At 39.0% G+C, this 11214-nt stretch overlaps 1 pseudogene; it reads left to right on the top strand.

Annotated features, from left to right (window-relative positions):
• The first annotated feature begins 4314 nt into the window (after positions 1-4314).
• LOC100444230 (cation-dependent mannose-6-phosphate receptor-like) lies at positions 4315-5251 on the top strand (annotated as a pseudogene).
• Positions 5252-11214: the final 5963 nt, after the last annotated feature.

Below are 11214 nucleotides of genomic sequence, written 5' to 3'. Positions count from 1 at the left end.
GTTAAAAAGTAATCCCATTTCCAATAGCTGTAAATAAAATAAAATATCTAGTAATTAATCAAACAAGTGAAAGATCACTACAATGAAAACCATCAAACATTGATGCAAAAAATTGAAGAGGACACACACAAAAATGGAAAGATATTCCATGTCCATGTGTTGTAAGAATAAATATTGTTAAAATGTCCATGCTACCCAAAGCAATCTATAAGTTAATTGCAATCCCTATGAAAATACCAATGACGTTGTTCACAAAGATAGAAAAAAACTCTAAAATCTATGTCAAACCACAAAAGACCCAGAATACCCATAACTATCCTAAGCAAAAAAAGAAAAAAAAACTGGAGGAATCATATTACCTGACTTTAAATTTTACTACAGAGCTATAATAACCAAACAGCACAGTAGTGGCAGAAAAACAGACACATAGACTAGACCCATGAAACAGAGTAGAGAACCCAGAAACAAATCCATACATCTACAGTGAACTCACTTATGATAAAGATGCCTAGGATGTACATGGGGTCACAAACAGTCTCTCCAATACTGAGAGAAAAACTGGATACTGAGAAAACTGGATACTCATATGCAGAAGAAGGAACTAGACCCCTATCTCTTGCCATATACAGAAATCAAATCAAAATGAACTAAAGACTTAAATCTAAAACTTCAAACTATGAAACTACTATAAGAAAACATTGGAGAAACTCTCCAGGACACTGAACATGGCAAAGATTTCTTCAGTAATACCCCACAAGCACAGGCAATCAAAGAAAAAATGGACAAATGGGATTGCATCAAGTTAAAAAGCTTCTGCACAGCAAAGGAAACAATCAGTCAATAAAGTGAAGAGACAACCCACAGAATGAGAGAAAATATTAGCAAACTACCCATTTTTCAAGAGATTAATAACTAGAATATGTAAAGAACTCAAGCAATTATATAGGAAAAAAATCTAATAATCCAATTTAAAAAATCATCCCAAGATCTTATAGACATTTCTCAAAAGAAGACATACAAATGGCAAATGGGTATATGGAAAGGTGCTCAACATCATTGATCATCAGAGAAATGCAAATCAAAACTACAATGAGATATCATCTCACCTCAGTTAAAATGGCTTTTATCCAAAAGTCAGCCAATAACAAATGCCTGGGGAGGATGTGGAGAAAAGGGAACCCTCGTACACTGCTGGTGGAAATGTAAGTTAGTAAAACCACTATGGATTACAGCTTGGAGGTTCCTCAAAAAATTATAAATATAACTACCATACAATCCAGTAATTCCACTCCTAGGTGTATATGTAAAAGTAAAGAAATTAGTATATCAAAGAGATCTGCATTCCCATGTTTATTGAGGCACTATTTACAATAGCCATGATTTGAAAGCAATCTAAGTGTCCATCAACAGATGAATGAATAAAGAAAATGTGGTACATATAGACAGTGGAGACCTATGTAGCCATAAAAAGAGTGAGATCCAGTCATTTGTAACAACATGGATCGAAGTGGAAGTCATTATGTTAAGTGAAATTAGTCAGGCACAGAAAGACAGACATCGCATATTCTCACTGATTTATAAGGGCTAAAAATTAAAACAGTTGAACTCATGGAGACAGAGTGTAGAAGCCTAAGAAGGGAAATCAGGGGGTGGACAGGGATTCAAGAGGGTTAATGGGTACAAAAAGTAGTAGAAAGAATGAATGAGACCTAGTATTTCCTAGCACAACAGGGTGACTATAGCCAAAAATAATTTAATTGTACATTTAAAAATAAGTAAAAGTGTAATTGGACTGTTTGTTACACAAAAGATAAATGCGTGAGGTAATGGGAACCCCATTTACCCTGATGTGATTATTATGCATTGCATGCCTGTATCAAAATATCTCATGTAACCCCTAGATATATGCACCTACTATGCACCCAGAAAAAGTTACAATTAAAAATTTTTAAAACCCGGTTATACAGAAATCATACACAAAATTGTGCATACTATGTGATTCCATTGGTACCAATTGCTGAAACAGGCTAAAGTAATCTAAGATGATAGCGGTCAGAACAGTTGCCTGTTCTGGAATGGGGAGGTATTGATGAGGAAGAGGATAAGGGAACTTTTTGGAATGTTGGAAATGTTTGATACCTTGTTCTGGGTAGTAGTTAAAAAGTGTATACATATGTAAAATGTTATCAAAATAAAACAAAAGCTAGAAAAAGCAGGGTTGTCAGTACTTTGTTTTCCACCCATCTGCTATGTACCTTCCCATACAGGGTTCTCCCAAATTCACCAATTTCAATATTTATACCAGAATAAATACCAGCAAGTTTTGTGTATGCTCTGATAACTTGGTTTCCCCCTTGTCCCTGAGCTGCCCAGACAAGGAAATAACCTGGGTACTTGTTAAAACACTTGTAATCAATTTCAGCAAAGTTAAAAAAAAAATCAAAAACTTAGCCCCTAATGTAACTGACCATATAGCCCTCCCCAGTGTACAGAGCTTTATGTGCTGTGCCTGGACTATGTAAAGAAAATTAAAACTGGATTTGTAACAAAAGGGCCAAAGTGTCAAACCACTAAAAGCAGAAAATTCCCATTGCAACACAATGCCAACTCTCACACTGGTTTATGATGAGAGAAAGTGAAGATTTACAATATACTTCTCATAAAGTTTTGACAGTCACTGAACTGGGACCTCAGGGGGCCAGCTCAGAGGTTCTACATCATTACCTATAGAAAGAGGGCAAAGAGAGAGACTGCTTAGTCACAGAACAGTCTTTGTCCTTAGAGGACTCTCACACCTGGACTTCCTGAGCTCTGTGACTTGGGATTTTCAATATTTCTACCAGAATCAAAGCAAGAAGTGAGTTGGACCCTCAGCCCAAGCTCAGAGTTGTCATGTACTGTGTTAGTCCATTCTCGCACTGCTATAAAGACATACCCGAGACTGGGGGTAATTTGTAGAGGAAAGATGTTTAATTGACTGACAGTTCCACATTGCTGGGCAGGCCTCAGGAAACTTATAATCATGGTGGAAGGTGAGAGAGAAGCAAAGGCATGTCTTACATGGCAGCAGGTGAGAGAGAGTGAGAGAGTGAAGGGTACGAGCCCCTTCTAAAACCATCAGATATTGTGAGAACTCACTCACTATGTGAACAGCATGGGAGAAACCACACCCATGATCCAATCATCTCCCACCAGGTCCTGCCCTTGACACATGGTGATTATGGGGATTACAATTCAAGATGAGATTTGGGTGGGGCACTGAACCTAACCATATCATATACCAACTGCAGATGAATTGCTTATAGTCACTCTTCTGGCATCCTTGGAAACTTTACAAGCTAGGTTATGCTTCAGTAAGAAGCAATCTCAAAATTTCAGTGGCTTATAATAAATGTTTGTTTCTTGCCATACTACACTCCCAAAATAGGTTGGTAGAAGGGCAGTGTAGATGGTTCTACTCATAGTAGATCTTAGTTGACCTCACTCTGGGACACTAGTCAATAGAAAAGGAACCATCTGGGATGTTGCCAGTCAACAAAGCATATGGAAAAGGGAATGGGGCAAAGCAAGCACTGTTTCTTTAAGCTTCCACCCAGAAGTGACACATGTCACTTCTGCTCATAGTTCATTGACCAAAGCAAGTCATATGTCTAAGCCTGATTTTTGAAGGAGTAGGGAAGCATAACCCTTCTAAAGGCAGAGATGCTGCAGGGAGGGACACTGAATATGGATGAACAATGTAATAATCTACCAGAGAAGTCATAATAAATATGTGTTAAATCTTGAATAAATTACATAATAGATACTCTCTGAACATGAATGTCTAGGCAGCTCATGAAAATACCCACTTCCCACTGGCTGGCTGCTTACTGTGCCTCAGAAACCACCTGTGGCACAAAATTCATTTTGTGGTGCTTAAAACATTGCACTACCAGAAGTCATTGGCAACCAGAGAGCAAAACCCCAGGGTGAGCAAGCTAGCAAATCCCTGAGGTAGTGACTGCACATTAACCTGTATCAAGTTAGTATAATATTCATATTCATTGTCCTACAATGTGCTGTTATCATTGAAAGCAGACAGCACAACCTTAGACATTTTATTTAATGCCTACTATATGCCAGGCACTATGTAGGCTATTTCACATCTATATCTTTCTTTCTCCTCTTGCCAATTCCAATTTAAATATAATGCAAAAGGTTATGAGTTGACACTAACTCTAGGACTGGGGTTCACATCTAGCCCCATGTCCCAGCCTCAGACAGGTATTTGCTGGAGAATTCTGAGCCTTTCCTACTCCCTTTGCCTGAAGCAAGATGTCCCTTTTCTACAGCTACCGAAAGGCTAGACTGCCACTGCTGCTACTCCTGGCTATGGCAGAAAGACAATGCTGTCACACCAAAGAAAAAACCTGTGACCTGGTAGAGAAAAAGGTAAAGAGTCAGGGAACAAGTTGGCTCTACTGAAGTGGCTGAAACCAGTGTTTAACAAAAGTTTGAGAGCACTGTGGGCCAGGGCCCAGATATATACATATACATGTTCAGGGCATGCTGGGAAGCTAGTAATCACATATCTGGGGCAGGCCTGGTGCCAATCAATAAAAGTAACAGGGAGGAGGTAGGCAGACCCAACCAGACTCATGTCTTCAATGGAAGTAATTGGATGATGCTGATCTATAAAGAGGGTGATGTATACAACAACCACTGTAGCCAGAAGCAGCATTGTCATGCAGCAGTGATAATAGGAGTAAAGACTATCAACACACCCCAGTGGACAATTTTAACCCTGTGTCTGAGGAGAAAGACAAAGTCCAAGATTGTTTCTACCTCTTTGAGATGGATAGGAGCCTGGTCTATTCCCCGGAGATCTCCCACCTCGGGATGGGTTCTGTCTTACTTATATTTGCATCACTGATTGCTGTCTATGTCATTACGGGTTTCCTATTCCAGCAAGTGATGGTGGGAGCCAATGGAATTGAACAGATTCCCTGGCATAGCCTTCTGGCAAGCTCTTCACAACCTTGTAAAAGATGGTTGTTACTTGGTGTGTCATTCTAAGCCCTGAAATGTGCCTGCTGTATATGGTGGTGTGAGGGATGACCAGCTGGGGAAGGAGTCAGAAGAAAAGGATGGTCATTTATCACCAATGGGATTATACTTTAAATATCTAGCCTCTTCTTCAATTTCCCAAACCAGAGCATACTCTGACAGATTTCTCAAGCATCTCCACTTCAGTCTCTCACCACACCCTTAATATTGCTCTTCCTTTCCAGTTTGCTTTTAATTTGCATCCTCTTTTCACTAGTCAAATTGCCTTACCTTTGTTCCCTATTTTCTATTTTTTTCTCTAGAGAGGTACAGTTTAGAATAGAGCTAATATAGTGGAAGACAGTGTGGTGATTCCTCAGGGATCTAGAACTAGAAATACCATTTGACCCAGACATCCCATTACTGGGTATATACCCAAAGGAACATAAATCATGCTGCCATAAAGACACATGCACACATATGTTTATTGTGGCACTATTCACAATAGCAAAGACTTGGAACCAACCCAAATGTCCAACAATGATAGACTGGATTAAGAAAATGTGGCACATATACACCATGGAATACTATGCAGCCATAAAAAATGATGAGTTCATGTCCTTCGTAGGGACATGGATGAAGCTGGAAACCATCATTCTCAGCAAACTATCGCAAGGACAAAAAACCAAACACTGTATGTTCTCACTCATAGATGGGAATTGAACAATGAGAACACTTGGACACAGGAAGGGGAACATCACACACTGGGCCTGTTGTGGGGTGTGGGGAGAGGGGAGGGATAGCATTAGGAGATATACCTAATGTAAATGACGAGTTAATGGGTGCAGCACACCAACATGGCACATGTATACATATGTAACAAACCTGCAAATTGTGCACATGTACCCTAGAACTTAAAGTATAATAAAAAATATAAAAAAAGAATAGAGCTAATAATATAATAGGGCCTATAAAAACAGAGGCTGTTATACTGTCTCTTGGTATCAGTAGGTACATGTAGTGGGCAAAATGGTGTGGCAGTCTCCCTGACCCTGCTTTTAAATATATTTTCACAAGTTTTTGAAACACAGGATTTCTTTAATTTAAAAGAAAAATTGTCATGTACTGCCCATAGTCACAAAGCCAGTCCAATAAGTCATAACAAGTGCAGGGGAAGAGCAACACTTACGATGCCACCTGGAGAGAGAAATTTACAGGGACAGCAGCAAGACATTGGGTGCTTGGGGTGAGGGGCAGTATGCACTTCATAAGGCAGAAGAAATCTGCCCAAAGAAAAAAACCCCAATAATAGATTTGGCCTACTTTATACTTCTTCCTAGAACCACCTCTTTCTTAATCTGCACGTGGGATTGGGTAGTATTTTGTTTCTTTCTTTTTTTTTAATATGAGGGAAATAACCAACCCGATTATCCAGAGGTGTCCTTTGCAGAATCATCTCCAGGGAGCTGTAGAAATTTCTTTCAGAAGACAACTGTCATGGAGTCTGGCCTGCCAATCAATCAGCTTCCTGCCAGTGGCTACTGGCATACTTGCGTGATTATGCATTTATTGAATTATAAAGCCTGCCAGAGTGGTTTTAGCCCTTTCTACCATATAATGGATAACTCAGCAGAAAAGTGAAGTTTAAAAGCCATGTATGGTAGGTTACACCTGATCATGGCACCTTCCCCTCCAGAAAGAAGAAAAAAATAGAACATGGATTGCAAAGTTAATGAAGATTAACAAGAGGATTTCTCACCAAGAGGACAGCACCAGTGGGGTCCTCAGGTGTTTAGCAGATCCTTTCCACACCACACAGGCATTCTTATTCATTTATCCATTCATTCAACATATATTTATTGAGCATCTATTGTGTTCCAGGCATTGTGTTAGGTGCTAGAGAGGAAACAATAGACAAAATAGATCTCACCCCCACCTTTATCAAGCTTACAGTCTAGTGGAAATTTGCTACAGACATAACAAATGCACAAATAGATGTGTCATCACAAATTAGGGTGAGTGCTGTGAAGAAATTGGACAGCAATTGAAAGCAAAAGAAGGAGGCCCATTTTGGAGATGCTCAAGGAAGATCTCTTTGAGGAGGTGACATTTAGGCTGAGACAGGAAGGATACAAAGCACCCAACATGATAAGCAGCTAAATGTTTACACAGCTTTAAGGTGTCTCTCCACAGATTGCATACTAATAAGTAAGGAAAAAGTAGTAAATTTGTAAGGGAGAAACCAGGCAACCTCTTGATCAGAAGATCAAAATTAATATCACCAATGAGGACAAGATGAATATTGTGTGCCTTCATATGTGATATCCCAAGATGAACACAACATCGCTTATATAGTATTCTGACATAACGTGAATTTAATAGTGAGAAATAACAAACCCAAAATGAGAAGCATTTTATTTTATTTTTTTAGGGCATTTTATTTTATTTTATTTTATTTTTTATTTTTTATTATACTTTAAGTTTTAGGGCACATGTGTACAACGTGCAGGTTTGTTACATATGTATACATGTGCCATGTTGGTGTACTGCACCCATTAACTCGTCATTTAACATTGGGTAAATCTCCTAATGCTATCCCTCCCCTCTCCCCACACCCCACAACAGGCCCCAGTGTGTGATGTTCCCCTTCCTGTGTCCAAGTGTTCTCATTGTTCAATTCCCACCTATGAGTGAGAACATGCGGTGTTTGGTTTTTTGTCCTTGCGATAGTTTGCTGAGAATGTTGGTTTCCAGCTTCATCCATGTCCCTACGAAGGACATGAACTCATCATTTTTTATGGCTGCATAGTATTCCATGGTGTATATGTGCCACATTTTCTTAATCCAGTCTATCATTGTTGAACATTTGGGTTGGTTCCAAGTCTTTGCTATTGTGAATAGTGCCGCAATAAACATACGTGTGCATGTGTCTTTATAGCAGCATGATTTATAATCCTTGGGGTACATACCAAGTAATGGGATGTCTGGGTCAAATGGTATTTCTAGTTCTAGATGCCTGAGGAATCACCACACTGACTTCCACAACGGTTGAACTAGTTTACAGTCCCACCAACAGTGTAAAAGTGTTCCTATTTCTCCACATCCTCTCCAGCACCTGTTGTTTCCTGATTTCTTAATGATCGCCATTCTAACTGGTGTAAGATGCTATCTCATTGTGGTTTTGATTTGCATTTCTCTGATGGCCAGTGATGATGAGCATTTTTTCATGTGTCTTTTGGCTGCATAAATGTCTTCTTTTGAGAAGTGTCTGTTCATATCCTTCACCCACTTGTTGATGGGGTTTTTTGTTTTTCTCTTGTAAATTTGTTTGAGTTCATTGTAGATTCTGGATATTAGCCCTTTGTCAGATGAGTAGATTTCAAAAATTTTCTCCCATTCTGTAGGCTGCCTCTTCACTCTGATGGTAGTTTCTTTTGCTGTGCAGAAGCTCTTTAATTTAATTGGATCCCATTTGTCAATTTTGGCTTTTGTTGTCATTGCTTTTGGTGTTTTAGACATGAAGTCCTTGCCCATGCCTATGTCCTGAATGGTATTGCCTAGGTTTTCTTCTGGGCTTTTATGGTTTTAGGTCTAACATGTAAGTCTTTAATCCATCTTGAAATAATATTTGTATAAGGTGTAAGGAAGGGATCTAGTTTCAGCTTTCTACATATGGCTAGCCAGTTTTCCCAGCATCATTTATTAAATAGGGAATCCTTTCCCCATTGCTTGTTTTTCTCAGGTTTGTCAAAGATCAGAGAGCTGTAGATATGTGGCATTATTTCTGAGGGCTCTCTTCTGTTCCATTGATCTATATCTCTGTTTTGGTACCAGTACCATGCTGTTTTGGTTACTGTAGCCTTGTAGTATAGTTTGAAGTCAGGTAGCGTGATGCCTCCAGCTTTGTTCTTTTGGCTTAGGATTGACTTGGTGATGCCGGCTCTATTTTTGTTCCATATGAACTTTAAAGTAGTTTTTTTCAATTCTGTGAAGAAAGTCATTGGTAGCTTGATGGGGATGGTATTGAATCTATAAATTACCTTAGGCAGTATGGCCATTTTCACAATATTGATTCCTCCTACCCATGAGCATGGAATGTTCTTCCATTTGTTTGTATCCTCTTTTATTTCATTGAGCAGTGGTTTGTAGTTCTCCTTGAAGAGGTCCTTCACATCCCTTGTAAGTTGGATTCCTAGGTATTTTATTCTCTTTGAAGCAATTGTGAATGGGAGTTCACTCATCATTTGGCTCTCTGTCTGTTATTGGTGTATAAGAATGCTTGTGATTTTTGTACATTGATTTTGTATCCTGAGACTTTGCTGAAGTTGCTTATCAGCTTAGGGAGATTTTGGGCTGAGACGATGGGGTTTTCTAGACATACAATCATGTCATCTGCAAACAGAGACAGTTTGACTTCCTCTTTTCCTAATTGAATACTCTTTATTTCCTTCTCCTGCCTAATTGCCCTGGCCAGAACTTCCAACACTATTTTGAATAGGAGTGGTGAGAGAGGGCATCCCTGCCTTGTGCCAGTTTTCAAAGGGAATGCTTCCAGTTTTTGCCTATTCAGTATGATGTTGGCTGTGGGTTTGTCATAAATAGCTCTTATTATTTTGAGACACGTCCCATCAATACCTAATTTATTGAGAGTTTTTAGCATGAAGGGTTGTTGAATTTTGTCGAAGGCCTTTTGTGCATCTTTTGAGATAATCATATGGTTTTTGTCATTTTTTCTGTTCATATGCTGGATTACACTTATTGATTTGTATATGTTGAACCAGCCTTGCATCCCAGGGATGAAGCCCACTTGATCATGGTGGATAAGCTTTTTGATGTGCTGCTGGATTTGGTTTGCCAGTATTTTATTGAGGATTTTTGCATCAGTGTTCATCGGGGATATTGGTCTAAAATTCTCTTTTTTGGTTGTGTCTCTGCCCGGCTTTGGTATCAGGATGATGCTGGCCTCATAAAATGAGTTAGGGAGGATTCCCTCTTTTTCTATTGATTGGAATAGTTTCAGAATGAATGGTACCAGGTCCTCCTTGTACCTCTGGTAGAATTCAGCTGTGAATCCGTCTGGTCCTGCACTTTTTTTGGTTGGTAAGCTATTAATTATTGCCTCAATTTCAGAGCCTGTTATTGGTCTATTCAGAGATTCAACTTCTTCCTGGTTTAGTCTTGGGAGAGTGTATGTGTTGAGGAATTTTTCCATTTCTTCTAGATTTTCTAGTTTATTTGCATAGGGGTGTTTTTAGTATTCTCTGATGGTAGTTTGTATTTCTGTGGGATTGGTAGTGATATCCCCTTTATCATTTTTCATTGCATCTATTTGATTCTTCTCTCTTTTCTTCTTTATTAATCTTGCTAGCAGTCTATCAATTTTGTTGATCTTTACAAAAAACCAGCTCCTGGATTCATTGATTTTTTGAAGGTTTTTTTTGTGTCTCTATTTCCTTCAGTTCTGCTCTGATTTTAGTTATTTCTTGCCTTCTGCTAGCTTTTGAATGTGTTTGCCCTTGCTTCTCTAGTTCTTTTAATTGTGTTGTTAGGGTGTCAACTTTGGATCTTTCCTGCTTTCTCTTGTGGGCATTTAGTGCTATAAATTTCCCTCTACACACTGCTTTGAATGTGTCCCAGAGATTCTGGTATGTTGTGTCTTTGTTCTCGTTGGTTTCAAAGAACATCTTTATTTCTGCTTTCATTTTATTATGTATCTAGTAGTCATTCAGGAGCCGGTTGTTCAGTTTCCGTGTAGTTGAGTGGTTTTGAGTGAGATTCTTAATCCTGAGTTCTAGTTTGATTGCACTGTGGTCTGAGAGACAGTTTGTTATAATTTCTGTTCTTTTACATTTGCTGAGGAGAGCTTTACTTCCAACTATGTGGTCAATTTTGGAATAGGTGTGGTGTGGTGCTGAAAAGAATGTATATTCTGTTGATTTGGGGTGGAGAGTCCTGTAGATGTCTATTAGGTCCGCTTGGTGCAGAGCTAAGGTCGGTTCCTGGATATGCTTGTTAACTTTCTGTCTCATTGATCTGTCTAATGTTGACAGTGGGGTGTTAAAAGTCTCCCATTATTATTGTGTGGGAGTCTAAGTCTCTATGTAGGTCTCTAAGGACTTGCTTTATGAATCTTGGTGCTCCTGTATTGGGTGCATATATATTTAGGATAGTTAGCTCTTCTTGTTGAAT

Source organism: Pongo abelii, chromosome X (genome assembly GCF_028885655.2).
Source record: "Pongo abelii isolate AG06213 chromosome X, NHGRI_mPonAbe1-v2.0_pri, whole genome shotgun sequence".
NCBI classification, from domain to species: Eukaryota; Metazoa; Chordata; class Mammalia; order Primates; family Hominidae; genus Pongo; species Pongo abelii.
Note: the sequence above shows the minus strand (reverse complement) of the source record. Positions and strands in the feature narration are given on the sequence as shown.